Genomic DNA, 15,320 nt, shown 5'->3' on the forward strand with positions numbered 1-15,320 from the left:
CGTTGGAGGAGGTGTGTTAGATTCTGGGGCTACTTCCTCCAAATTATTGTATAAGGTGACATTGTCCTTCGGAGCAACCGCGGTTACTGCCAAGGCGTGGGTGGATTCTGGCGCCGATGGCAATTTTTTGTCATCTACGTTTGCCCAGAGGCATGCCATCCCTATAGAGTTACTGCCAAGTCCAATGAATATTAGGGTAGTCAACGGTTCACTCCTGGACACGCAAATCACCCACCAGTCGATTCCCCTCACCATGTCATTTGCTCAGGGTCACCGGGAAGTTATCTCCTTTCTTATTATTCCCGGTGGATTAGATGAGGTCTTATTGGGCCTTCCATGGTTACGTTGTCACACTCCACACATTGACTGGAATACGGGGAGAATTTCTTCCTGGAGTGAGAATTGTGTGTCTCAGTGTATGGTTACAGTCACCCGGAGGGTAGTCTCTGACCCTTCTACCGATGTGGCTTCCGGCACAGATCCTCTGTCTGTCCCCGAGACCCAGGTCTTGGCAGATTATGTCAAAAAGAACCAGGTTCCTTCAGGGAGGATATGCGTTCCTCCTAATCTACAAAATTAGGTCCTCTCCTGGGCTCATACTCCTAAGATCGGAGCCCATCTTGGGGTCAAACGTACCACAAAGTCCCTTCAACGGTCCTATTGGTGGCCGCGGTGGCGCCAGGACGTTAAGGAATATATTCTTGCGTGTGCCTTCTGTGCGAGAGATAAATCTTCCCGTCAAAGTCCGGCTGGCTTTCTCCACCCGTTACCCGTGGCGGACTCCACAGATAGTGAGTCGGCTGACATTCTTCGTCGTCCTGCTTCCGTTTTCTATCCGGGCGACAGAGTGTGGCTCACGGCTCGCAATACTAAAGTATGCGGGGAATCTGCTAAGTTTGCCCCCGCTTTATTGGTCCTTTCAAAATTTTGGCCTAAGTAAACCCTGTAACCCAGTTACAGTTACCACGACACCTGAGGAGTCACGACACTTTCCATGTGTCGCTCCTTAGACCCGTTCACCTGTCAAAACTCGCTGATCCCCAACCTGCTACAGACACCAGGGGTGATAATCTCGAGGTGCAGGCTATTATGGGGTCTAAAATGGTTCGTGGGAAGAAAGGTTACCCAGTACACTGGAGGGGCCATGGACCTGAGGATCATCCCTGTGAACTGGTGGACCACTTTCATGCTCCCCTGCTCTTTGAGGAAAATGAGCATCAAGTGGAGGGGGATGTTAGAAGGTGGGATAATGTTAGGCGTCGGGCGTTTGCTGGATTCGAAATGGGTCCAGAACCTTCTGTGGTCTCCTATTCCAGTCCAGCCAGGGCTGATGCTGCTCAGCATCGTCGTCAGTCCCAACGCCTAGCTGGTCCATGAGAAGTACAGGTTGTCTCTTGGGCCTTTGTGCCTAGCAACAGGAAGCATAGGTTGCGGAGGGAGACAGGGCTGTTAAAGTCTAAGTCCAGGTTTTTCTGCACTGAGCATGCCCTTGTCATGGTGGACCATGATTGGTGGTTTGGGAGTCAGCTGATCCTGTGACCTGGCACCGCCTGATTGGTCACGGGTGACGTCACCAATGGTGCGACGGTGGGCAGGGCTTAATCTTTAAAAGGCCCGCCCACAAACATTGCGGCTTGCTCTGATCATCGAGCAGTGATGCTGTTGTGTGGACGCTTGGCCTATAGAGCTCCACGTGTGCTTTAGTTTGAAATAGGCAGGTGTAGTGGAAATAGGCAGGCTAGTGGAAATAGGCAGGTAGCTTGACAGTACAGACAGACTCCGACTAGGGGGTCGCCATACACCCCGAGCAGTCTGCAGATGCCGTATTCCCGGTACCGCCGGCGTGTAAGTGCTACCTTTTCCCGTGTGCAGTAACATGGAAGGGTTTATCATTTAAGTTGGTTGCTTTCCTTCTCACCCGGAAAGTGTTCGGCAGCAGTCCACCAGGCTGCATTGCGGACCCCGGAATCGGTTGTGTTCCATTATAATAAAGTTGTTTGCAACAGTCCCCTTAACAGCCTGTGAGCGGCGCTATTGCTGGCCGCACACAGGCATCACGTGACCCCCGACTACATCCGGCTATGGCTTCCGCTGATGTCACGTCAAGTCGGGCGTGACTCAGTGACGCGCTCCCCGTGGTGGATGTTGAGCTGTGGGTGGGGTTTCCCCGTGCGTGACACCCAGCATCCACTGCGCGCTTTCCCTCTCCTGCATTCATTTTGGAAAAACCACAATACCAATTTGAAGACACATAGAGGAGGGCCTCAGCTAAAAAAATGTTCCCATTATAAAGGAGCGGTTCTGTTATACAGTTATTGCATATGCATTGACTAAAATGGCTGCTTAAATTTTGGAAAAACCCCAATACCCCTTTGAATAGACATAGGAGGACATTAGGAAAAAAATGTTCGTATTATAAATGAGCGGGTCTCCTATACTGTTATTGCGTATGCAGTGACTACAAGGGCTGCCAAAAATTAGGACGCACTACAATACCCCTTTGAAGAGACATAGAGGGCCTCAGTAAAAAAATGTTCCCATTATAAAGGAGCGGTTCTGTATTAGTTATAGTGCATGCAGTGACTGCCTAAATTTTGGAAAAACCCCAATATCAATTTGAAAACACATAGAGTAGGGCCTCAGTAAAAAAATGTTACCATTAAAAAGGAGCGGTTCTGCTATACTGTTATTGCTTATGCAGTGACTGCAAGAGCTAACAAAAAATGGACACACTCCAATACCCCTTTGAAGAGACGTAGAGAAGGTCCTCATTAAAAAAATTGTTACCATTGTTAAGGAATGGGTCTCCTATACTGGTAATGCCCATGCACTAAGTGCATGGGCTAAAAAAAAACATTTACCCCTGGGGGGTATACATGAACATACTGTATATCATACAGAATGTTAGAGGTAGGCCTCTAAGAAAAATTCCTACGGGAATAAACACCCTTAAAAAAAATTATGTGGGTGTTACATCACGGTCACCCTGGTGATATGGTGGTGGAGGATGAGGAGAAGGAGGAGCACAACAGAAAATAGCCAAAATCAGAAAGTGTATACCCATGTATGGGTATGAAGAGGTGCATGGGAATAGACCTCCCAAAAAAAGCCACTGGATTTGACTTTATGTTCTGCTGCTATCATGCGGTGGTGTTGAGAAGTCTGGCCCCATCCAGCCCTTGTTCATTTTTATAAGAGTCAGCCTGTCAGCATTTTCAGTTAACAGGGGGGGTGCGCCTATCAGTTATAATGCTCCCGGCGGCACTAAAAACCCGCTCAGACAAAACACAGGGCTGGCTAGAGAGCCAGTTCTTGTTACGGGTCCAGCTTGAATACCAAATAGTTATAAGACACAGAGGAATCACGGAGGACGTTGTTACGGTCGGCAAGGTACTCCTTCAGCATCTTCCCAAACTTTTCCCTTCTTGTCAGAATACCCCGCTACCCCGCGCATTAGGGCGTTGGGAGAGTCTGAGAAAACTGTCCCACACCTTTGACAGTGTTCCCCTGCCTCTGCTGCATCGTATTTGTCTCCCTCGCCTGTACTCCTTGGTTGTCCAAGGAACTGTGACCTCTGCTGCCAGCGTTTTCAGATGGGATTTTTTTTAATAATTTTGCAACAAGGGTCTTCTGGTACTGCAACATTTTACTAGACCTCTCCGCCACTGGAATGAGAGATATAAAGTTCTTCAGGGCCCGCAGTCCTCAGACATTTTCCATCCCAAGGTCCAACTGGGTCCAACTGGGTCACGGCTTCCACCCACAATATTAACCCAGTGTGCCGTCAGCGAGATGTACCATCCCTGCCCACAAGCACTTGTCCACTTGTCCGTGGTTAGGTGGAACTTCCCAGTAACTGCATTATTGAGGGCATGGCTAATGTTCTGGGACATGTGCTTGTGTAATGCGGGAACGTCACACCGGCAGAAATAGTGGCGGCTGGGGACCGAGTACCGAGGGATGGCCACCATCAGGTTGCGGAAAGCTTCTGTCTCCACGAGCCTAAAAGGCAACATTTTGAGCGCAAGCATTAGAGAAATGTGTGAGTTTAGTAGTGTGGCGTTGACTGCGTATTTGCGCTTGCGTTCCAAGGACAGTGGTAGGGAACACTGAATGCTGCACTGGGACAAGGACGTGGATGTGGTTGCTGATGGTGGTAGTTGCGAGTGTGCAATGACAAGTGCAGGGCGGGAGGCATCTTTGCATGCGCAGAACAAGCAGAGGTGTCACCCGCAGACACTGTTTCTGGACCCTGGGATTCGGGGTTCGGCCCACCTAGTCGGGTGCTTTGCTGTCATGTGCCTGAGCATGCTAGTGGTGGTCAGGCTGGTAGTTTTGCTGCAACTGCTAATGGTAGCCTGGCAGATGTTGCAAATGGCCTTTTTGGGGTTATCTGGACAGTCTTTATAAAGCAACCAGACTTGGGAAAACCTAACAGTTGTACTGGCAACTTCTGTCATGTTGGTGTTCCGGGGAACAGTTGCCTGCTTTGTCTGTGGCCACCACACTGCTTGTGCCTGCTTGTTGTGGTGCTATGCCTCCCTCTCTTTGTGTACTGCTGTCATCGCTCTGCATGTAATATTGCCAGGTTGGGTCAGTGACTTTATCGTCCACCACCTTGTCTTCCACTTCCGCACCCTGGTCCTCCTCTGACTTTATGGCAATTGTGTCTCATCATCATCCACCTCTTGTGATAGTAATTGCGCTTTCCCACCGTCACCCTTGTGTGACCGTGGCTGATAAAATATTTGTGCATTGCTACATGTGATCTCCTCTTGCCCCGCTTGAAGCTGGCTGGGCGAGAGGCCCGAAACTATAAATGGAAAAGTGAACAGCTCTTCAGAGTGTCCAAGTGTGGGATCAGTTGTCTCCGGGCACTTGGCATGGTGGGAGGAAGGAGGATCAGGGTGAGGAATATGTGGTTCAGACTCACGGCTACTGAGACTTGACTGTGTGGAAGACAGGGTGGTGGTGGTGGCAAAGTGACTGGAAGCACTATCTGCTATCCAACCAACAACCTTTTCACACTGCTTTGGCTTCAAGAGTGGTGTTCCGTGGCCCCCAAGTAATTGGGATAGAAATGTAGTTCAACATGATGTGGGTGTTTGTTGTGCTCCCTCAGCAGGCACAGTTTCATCTTGCCCACGGCCTCGGCCTCTGCGTGCACCATCACCATCACGTCCACTTCTCCGTCCCTTGCCATGCGCCTTTACCATTTTAAATGGAGTGTAATATTTGGCATGCTTCACAAAATGTCTTAATTATTACCGCAATAATATGCGATGACGCGTGGCGACCACGGTTTTAGGCTGTGTCCTTGTATAATAGGATTGATTAGCGACCAAGTGTGAATAGGTTCAATAAAACACAGATGGCTGACTTTAAATGGAGTGGAATATTTGGCACGCTCCAAAAAAATAGCCCAGATATGTAGGGCTATGTAGATATGTAACCACAACCGCAGACAGAACGTGCACAGAACGTGCAATGGACACTATTGTGCTGTATACATTGCCCCAAACCCTACCTAACTCCTGCTATCAACTGTAATATATGCAGCTGGAATAGTCCTCAGAAGGACTGTTAGCTCAGATGGATATAGATATATGTTGTGGAATACCTATACTAACTAATAAACAAGCAAATCTCTCCCTCATTGAGCAGCAGCATTCCAAGGTACACTGTGACGAGCATGGCGGCGCCTGATCTTATATAGTCCTAATGACGTTATGCGGCCAATCAATCACTGTAATGCCACAACCAACATGACTACAGCATTACAGTGAGTGGCAGGCAATCCTTGCATGTTCATGGGCTCTCTAAAGAGCGCCAAACATGCGGGGAGGGGACCCGAGCTCCCGCCCGAGCATCCTGGAAATACTCGAGGAGTCTGAGCATCTCGGGCAAGTACCAAGCAGCGACGAGCATGCTCGCTCATCACGATCACCATAATATTAATTTATTAACTGTGAAACATGTCATGTCATCTACTGTATTGAGTGTACTATCTGTGAACTGAAATACATAGGTTGTACCAGCCTTAAACTGAAAAACAGAACCTCTGAGCATATTTATAATGTCAACAGCAATAACATCACTTATTCAGGAGCTGTTAGGCATTTTTTGGAATGACATGAAGGTAGATTGGATAGTTTGGTTTTCTTTGCTTTAGAAAGGGTTAAAACACCAAAGCGGGGTGGTAGTTGGCAACGTAAATTATTCATGAGGGAAGCTTTTTGGATTGTTGTATTAGATACAAACAGCCCAAGGGAATGAACTACAAAATAGATACTATGTCATTTATTGAAATATGCTTTATATGGATATAATTATGTTACATATTATTTCTTCTTTAATGACATTTATTGCATATGCTCCCAGTATATATTTGTATAGTTTTCCTGTGTTAGGCGTTTTGCATAATTGAAAAGTTGTTGCACCTGTGATTTTTTTCCCTTTAAAAGCCTCATTTCCACTTTGTGACTCTATGTTACTCTATGACTAAGGGCGCATCATGCGCCAGAAACACGTCAAGAGTGTTTTACTGCCAACATGTGGAAATTTAAACTTTTTTTGATATGAAATAAAGTCCTAAGGATTTTTACTTGGAGGTGCCTTTTCTACTTTATGCATTTTTTTTGAAATGTGGAGACTCCTGATTGGGTCTCCATCTCGTGGGTTGGCTGCAGTTAAAGAGGTGTCAGTCCCCATTATACTATTTCCACTCTGGTGAAATTGATGCCACTTTAGTGCTGTGTGGCAATAATTTTTTGAAATGTGGAGACTCCTTCATGTGTGTTGACTGTAGCAGTAGGCCTCCCAGACCGACAGGCCTGCACTTACTTTCAGTCAACTACCTGTGTTGCTATCCTTAAATTTTTCTAGCAATAATAGTCTACAAAACTGATATTTGTGCCACCTGAGTGTGGCTGAGCAGAAAATCAGCTTCAGCTGTTGCATGTGGTATCGGGGCTCCCAGCACAGCAGACCTACACTGGCCTCTCACCCACATTGTCTTAATTTGAAGACAAATTCAAAGCTGCAAATGCTGGCCCAGACCCTGATAACTGGTGCTTGGCCCATGGCTGATTGCTGCTGTGTAGGGTTGAGCGAGTATGTTCTGTCCGAGTATGCTCGGGCCGAGCTTCGAGTATTTACAGCTGCTCGGTGATATGGTTGAATCGCTCCCGTGTGCATGATTTGCAACTGTTTGACAGTTTTATTATATGTGAGGAATGTGTAAGAAATAGACATTCCTCACATGTAATAAAACTGTCAAACAGTCGCAAATCATGCACACGGGAGCGATTCAACCATATCATCGAGCAGCTGTAAATACTCGGAGCTGTGCCATTATAAAATGTGTACTGTGGGTCAATTGATGCCACTTTTCCTGGTGTCTACCCCTAATTTAAGCTGTTCTGGCAGCTTTCGGGCCCCTTTTGAAGGTGTTGTCTATGCATTTGGTTTTGCCACCCATTGAATCCAATGGGATTCGGATATGTTCGATGAACTGTTCGCCAAACATCGGGAAGTTCACCGACCAAAAACAAACCGAACCTTGAAAGGTTCGCTCATCTATAGTCATAGTCAACCTGTCTACTCCTGGTTTGCATCTATTGTGAACTGTGATGTCGCTGTTTTTGTACAATCTGAAATTTGATTTCACTTTTTGTACTAATATTATTGTGAATTTCTTCTTACTGAGGACCTTTCTTGAAAAAATGTTTAATATTTCATAACCTCTGATTAGTTTGCTTACTGCTTTGGTGTAAAATTTGAAATCACATTTATTCAAGTCCCTTGTTATCATATCCAATATCTGTGATTGTTGGCGTTCATCAGTAATAGACAATTATCTTCCAACTCTGTCACTGTTGTTTTTAATTATTTTAAATATCATGTGACTGCGTATTCCTAATGAAATAATATAGTGAAATACATGAACTGCATATGCCATAAATGTAGTAAATAGTAGTTGCTGTTGTCACCAATGGGACCTTCAATTATCTCAAGAACTGCACTTTGTTACATGCTGCTGCCAGTATAGAGGTTATTAAATTCCCATTCAAATGAATGTGATTTCTGACCATTCTACACTGACAATGACACACATCAGTGCTCCGTAGTGATGAGCGAGCATGCTTGCTACTGCTCAGTGCTTGCCCGAGCATCTCACTGTTCGAGATGCTCTCCGCTCGCCGAGTATTTCCGGGGTAGCCCGGCTGGAGCTCGGGTCCCCTCCCTGCATCTTTGGCGCTCTTTAAAGCACCAATCAACATGCAGGGATTGCCTGCCACTCATTGTAATGACGCAGCCATGGTGGTTGTGGCATTACAGTGATTGGATGGCGGCACAGCATCATCAGGTCTTTCTCAGACCTGGCGCCGCTGTGCTCGTCACAGGCACTTCGGAATCAGGCAGAGTAGGGAGAGGTGCTGCTGTGTCAGGGAGAGATTTGCTTGTATATTAGGTAGTGTAGGGAGAAAAACCCTACATTACACATATCCATCTTACCAAACAGTCCTTTTGAGGACTAACTAATCCATCTGCAGAGATATCAGGCAGGCAGGTTATACAGGCAGGCAGTGTATATAGCAGACTGCAGTGCATATACCTCAAGAGGCTCCATTCCAATTCTGCCTTCTGCTGCTGTTAGATATTTCTATACAAAGGCCCAGGTCTCAGGGGCCAGGAATACTTTTTTTGGATCTTAATCCTCATTATTTGCTTAAAAAGCAATCCAGAGAACACCGTTCTTATGCGCCATTAGCTTGTTGGCACTGCAGAATACAGCCAGGTCCTTTCCATATTACAGCGCTAGAAATCCAACTATTTAAAACTCTGTTTTCTCCGTCACACGGATCACATACAGTATGCCAAGAGTGTGCAAAGCAGTCATCAAAGCAAAAGGAGGCTACTTTGAAGAACCTAGAATATAAGACATATTTTCAGTTGTTTCACACTTTTTTGTTAAGTATATAATTCCACATGTGTTAATTCATAGTTTTGATGCCTTCAGTGTGAATGTACAATTTTCATAGTCATGAAAATACAGAAAAATCTTTAAATGAGAAGGTGTGTCCAAACTTTTGGTCTGTACTGTATATGTTGTCAGAAAATACTGCCATTTCTGGCCTCCATTAAAAATTTCTTTCAGTGTGTCAGTGAAGCAATTCCCACCAGTTTGCTGTTCAAACTAGTTACCTACAGGCCAGGTATTTAAAACTCAATTTTCTCCGTCACACGGATCACATATACGTTGTCAGAAAATACTGCCATTTCTGGCCTCCATTAAAAATTTCCTTCAGCGTGTCAGTGAAGCAATCCGTCACACGGATCACATATACAGTACATTGTGAAAGTATTTGGCCCCCTTGAACTTTTATACCTTTTGCCACATTTCTGGCTTCAAACATAAAGATATAAAATTCTATTTTTTTGGGGAAGAATCAACAACAAGTGGGACACAGTCGTGAATTGGAACGAAATTTATTGGATATTTTAAACTTTTTTCGCCCCCCTTGAGTTAATACTTTGTAGCGCCACCTTTTGCTGCGATTACAGCTGCAAGTCGCTTGGGGTATGTCTCTATCAGTTTTGCACATCGAGAGGCTGAAATTCTTGCCCATTTTTCCTTGCAAAACAGCTCGAGCTCATTGAGGTTGGATGCAGGGCGTTTGTGAACAGCAGTTTTCAGCTCTTTCCACAGATTCTCGATTGGATTCAGGTCTGGACTTTGACTTGACCATTCTAACACCTGGATACATTTAGTTTTGAACCATTCCATTGTAGATTTTGCTTTATGTTTGGGATCATTGTCTTGTTGGAAGATAAATCTTCATCCCAGTCTCAGGTCTTTTGCAGACTCCAACAGGGTTTCTTCCAGAATGGTCCTGTATTTGGATCCGTCCATCTTCCCATCAATTTTAACAATCTTCCCTGTCCCTGCTAAAGAAAATCAGGCCCAAACCATGATGCTGCCACCACCATGTTTGACAGTGTGGATGGTGTTTTGAGGGTGAAGAGCTGTGTTGCTTTTACGCCAAACATATCGTTTTGCATTGTGGCCAAAAAGTTTGATTTTGGTTTCATCTGACCAGAGCACTGTATTCCACATGTTTGGGGTGTCTCCCAGGTGGCTTGTGGCAAACTTCAAACGAGACTTTTTATGAATATCTTTGAGAAATGGCTTTCTTCTTGCCACTCTTCCATAAAGGCCAGATTTGTGCAGTGTACGACTGATTGTTGTCCTATGGACAGACTCTCCCACCTCAGCTGTGGATCTCTGCAGTACATCCAGAGTGATCATGGGCCTTTTGACTGCATCTCTGATCAGTCTTCTCCATGTTCGAGATGAAAGTTTAGAGGCACTGCCGGGTCTTGGTAGATTTGCAGTGGTCTGATACTCCTTTCATTTCAATATGATCGCTTGCACAGTGCTCCTTGAGATGTTTAAAACTGGGGAAATCTTTTTGTATCCAAATCCGGCTTTAAACTTCGCCACAACAGTATCTCGGACATGCCTGGTGTGTTCCTTGGTCTTCCTGATGCTCTCTGCACTTGAAACAGAACCCTGAGACTATCACAGAGCAGGTGCATTTATACAGAGACTTGATTACACACAGGTGGATTCTATTTATCATTACTAGTGTTGAGTGAGCACTAAAATGCTCGGCTGCTCGAAGCTCGGGCCGAGCTCGCCGTGATACTCGGGTGCTCGACCCGAGCAACGAGCCCAATGTTAGTCTATGGGAGACTCGAGCATTTTTGCGGTGGCACCCCCGGCAGTCTTTTAAAAGCCTAACAAGTGCCCAAAACGATAGTGACAGTGCTCAAATGACATGGGGACAGCATGGGGATCGCCCCAGGAAGCATTTATGACCCCCAGGTCACTGCTGTCAACAACGTGGTCAGAGGTATTAAGCCACTTTTACAGGCTCACAATAAAACGTTCAAAAACGAAAGTGAAACTTTTTTCCTGTGAAATATGTTAAGGAACATCCTTTCCAGGGTAAAGACTTGTGTATAAGTTAAAATAAATGACCAAAAACAAAAATACTCCTCCACACCTTCGGCTATGTTCACAAGTAGCATTTTTTATGCGTTTTTGCACTTTTGTATTGCTTTTAACTATGACAAATGCATTCACCGTGAAATGTCATTTTAACATTTTACAACCTTATCTGGCCATGTGCTGTGTGACACATGCATAAAGTGCTGAAAAGACAAGGGAACAGCATGGGGAAGACCCCTGGAAGCATCTCTGACTCCCAGGTCACTGTCTAAAAGTGTGCCCATCATAAGTGATCCTTACCGCATCAGAAGATGCAGACTTGCAACTATCCCCATGCAAGTTCTAGTCCCAGGGCAGTGTTCAATTGTACCTCCCCCATTCCTTGCAATAAAAGCTCAAGTATGCAGCCTGCCACCCACCCACCCCCAGGCTGCAATACCATACTGCTTGCTTGCTTGAACTTGAAATTGGGCCTTTTAGGCATGTGGAGGCGGAATATGGCCACCACGTCATGGCTGTGTTGGTGGCCTGGAATCCATACTCAGTCCCCAGCCGCCCGGCGGCCAGGTGTCCATACTCGGTCCCCAGCCGCCCCGCGGCCGGGTGTCCACACACGGTCCCCAGCCACCTGGGGGCAGCCGGGTGTCCATAAACGGTCCCCAGCCGCCCCTATTTCTCCTTGGAACATCCCCCCACACACTTTTCTTAGCCTGGCCTGCTTTAGGCAGCATTGGACGAGCCCACCAGAGAACCAGACTCCTCCGGTGGGCCCTGACTTCTCCATCGGTGGAGTTGAGAGTGCCAAGGTGAGGAGCATGATGATGATGACAGAAGTTAGCATCTGCTATGTTTTCTTTTAATGCAAGTGTAAGTGTGCAGCCTGCCACCCACCCACCCCCAGACTGCAATTCCATACTGCTAGCTTGCACTTGAAATGGGGCCTTTTAGTTTGGAGGAGGCCGAAGCTGGCCACTACCTCATGGCTGCTTCGGCAGCGAGGTATCCATACTCAGTCCCCAGCCGCCCATATTTGTCCTGGTGTGCCTTATACATAAGATTAAGCGCGTATACCAAAACATTACCTGTGCCCTCCCCAGTGCATTTAGTGGGAAGGAGAGCCTATTCCGCTGTAGTGTGTGCATGCCAAACCCCTGTTCATGGTACATGCGAAGATGCCTCCCACCTTGCACCTGTCGTTGCAGACTTGCAACTATCCCCATTCAAGTCCTTGTCCCAGGGCAGTGTTCAATTGTACCTCTCCCATTCCTTGCAATGCAAGCGCAAGTATGCAGCCTGCCACCCACCCACCCCCAGGCTGCAATACCATACTGCTTGCTTGCACTTTAAATTGGGCCTTTTACGCATGTGGAGGCGGAATCTGGCCACCACGCCATGGCTGTGTCGGCGGCCTGGTATCCATACTCAGTCCCCAGCCGCCTGGTGGCCGGGTGTCCCCGCTTGCTCCCCAGCCTCCAGGGGGTGGCCAGGTGTCCATACTCGGTCCCCAGCCACCCCTATTTGTCCCGGTAACCTTTCCCACACTTTTCTTAGCCTGGCCTGCTTTAGGGCAGCATTGGCCGAGCCCACCGGACTATCAGACTCCTCCGGTGGGCCCTGGCTTCTCCATCAGGGGAGTTGAGAGTGCCAAGGTGAGGAGCATGATGAGGATGATAGAAGTTAGCATCTGCTTTGTTTTGTTGTAATGCAAGCGCATGTATGTAGTAGCGGCTAGGCCTGAGGTGGTCAGCGTTTTGGCGCATATCCTACCTCCTCCGAGGATTGCTGGATGTTTTCCTGCTACTATCCAAGTTCTATGACTCCCGTTAAAACAAAGCTTCAGGTGATAAATGATGGATGAGGTAGTGGCAAAGGAGAAAGAGCAGGAGGAACAGGGACCATTCACACCAATATCAGGCCAGTCAACCAGATATGTCTTGTAGGATATGTTTCTGTAACAAAAGGAGCGCTTCGGCTATACAGTTATAGGGCATACAGTGAGTGCAATGCCTACCAAAAATTTCAAGCCACTCCAATGCCCCTTGGAAATTCCATGGAGGTCAGAGGGCGTTAACTAAATCTTTTTTTCCATTTATAGCAACTGGGTCTCCCGTGCACTGTTGGCCTAAGCAGTGAATGAAAGGCTTTCCAAAAATTATGAGGAACTGCAATGCCCCTTACAAGAGCCATGTGTGGCACCCCAGGGGTCTGGTCACCACAGTAATAGAGATATTACGTCGGAGAGCAAGTGGGAGGTTTCCTGGTCAGGATCCCTTAAACATGCAACATCCTCCTGCCCCAATCCTGGGAGGGGAGAATTCTGCCCTTATAAACTGGATCTGGGGCGGGGTTGAGTGAGTCAGAGAACAGTCAGAGTCAGAGTGAGAGCAAGGGAAAGTAACAGCAAGGAGCTCTGTAGGAGCTAGGAGCTAAATACCAGGGGCTGGAAGCTGAGCAGAGCTCACCCTGGCAGAAGACAATAGGAACCGGACACAGGAGTCCGAAGCTGTGAGGACTTATATATCCAGCAGCAGAAACCAGCCGGCAGGGGATTTCAGGTCCTCTGGCCATAGAAGCCCGGAGGCTCAGTCACAAGCAAGGGACCAGCACTGCCGTCGTGGAGCGGAGGCTAACAGAAGGCCCCATGTCACCAGCCATACGGGTGAGCACTACACGGTACACTCAGGGACGTGGGCTACTTCTACCCGCTTACAACAAGGTAGCCAGGAAGAGTGCAGACAGACGGGGAGGCCTACAACTCCACCTGGCCAGGGGAACTCCTGCTTGCTCACAGACTGACCAGGCCTCTTATGCTAGCCAGTACTCCCGGGAGGGTCTACCTTATAATCATCAGTAAAGACCCTGAACTGCACTGCAAAGACTCTGAGTCATTCCTGCTGCGCTCGTGCACCATCACCCCCATCATCCACACTCACTGCCCTGAGGCTATACTCCTCCCGAGGGGAGTTATCCCATTCTATGCTGCGCACACAACACCAGCCTCAGCGGTCTGCCTCGCAGTGGCGGTACTCCCTGACCGCAATCCACGGGTGGCGCAGTCGGACAATTAACCTCAAAACCTAAGAAAGACTGCCATTGGTTTGACCAGCCTGAGCCACGGGACCGGGTCACCGCCACGGAGACTACACACCCCAGAGACCCGGCACCGGGTATCCCACACACGTGTACACACGGCCCAGGGGGCGCGTCACATGCAGTACAGCATATTACAAACATAAGTCCCATTATTGGGGAGTGGGTGTCCCATAGTATTTGCTTATGCTTTCCCAGCAAAAGCTGCCACAAATTAGGACGGAGCAACTTGCAATGCCCCTTACAAGAGCCATGCAGTACAGCATATTACAAACATAAGTCCCATTATTGGGGAGTGGGTGTCCTATGGTATTTGCTTATGCTTTCCCAGCAAAAGCTGCCAAAAATTAGGACGGAACAACTTGCAATGCCCCTTACAAGAGCCATGCAGTACAGCATATTACAAACATAAGTCCCATTATTGGGGAGTGGGTGTCCCATGGTATTTGCTTATGCTTTCCCAGCAAAAGCTGCCAAAAATTAGGACGGAGCAACTTGCAATGCCCCTTACAAGAGCCATGCAGTACAGCATATTACAAACATAAGTCCCATTATTGGGGAGTGGGTGTCCCATAGTACTTGCTTATGCTTTCCCAGCAAAAGCTGCCAAAAATTAGGACGGAGCAACTTGCAATGCCCCTTACAAGAGCCATGCAGTACAGCATATTACAAACATAAGTCCCATTATTGGGGAGTGGGTGTCCCATGGTATTTGCTTATGCTTTCCCAGCAAAAGCTGCTAAAAATTAGGACGGAGCAACTTGCAATGCCCCTTACAAGAGCCATGCAGTGCAGCATATTACAAACATAAGTCCCATTATTGGGGAGTGGGTGTCCCATAGTATTTGCTTATGCTTTCCCAGCAAAAGCTGCCAAAAATTAGGACGGAGCAACTTGCAATGCCCCTTACAAGAGCCATGCAGTACAGCATATTACAAACATAAGTCCCATTATTGGAGAGTGGGTGTCCCAGAGTATTTGCTTATGCTTTCCCAGCAAAAGCTGCCAAAAATTAGGACGGAGCAACTTGCAATGCCCCTTACAAGAGCCATGCAGTACAGCATATTACAAACATAAGTCCCATTATTGGGGAGTGGGTGTCCCATAGTATTTGCTTATGCTTTCCCAGCAAAAGCTGCCACAAATTAGGACGGAGCAACTTGCAATGCCCCTTACAAGAGCCATGCAGTACAGCATATTACAAACATAAGTC

The sequence above is a fragment of the Phyllobates terribilis genome, unplaced genomic scaffold, assembly GCF_046119375.1.
Source record: "Phyllobates terribilis strain yellow unplaced genomic scaffold, ASM4611937v1 Scaffold_4__5_contigs__length_816908805, whole genome shotgun sequence".
Taxonomy (NCBI): Eukaryota; Metazoa; Chordata; class Amphibia; order Anura; family Dendrobatidae; genus Phyllobates; species Phyllobates terribilis.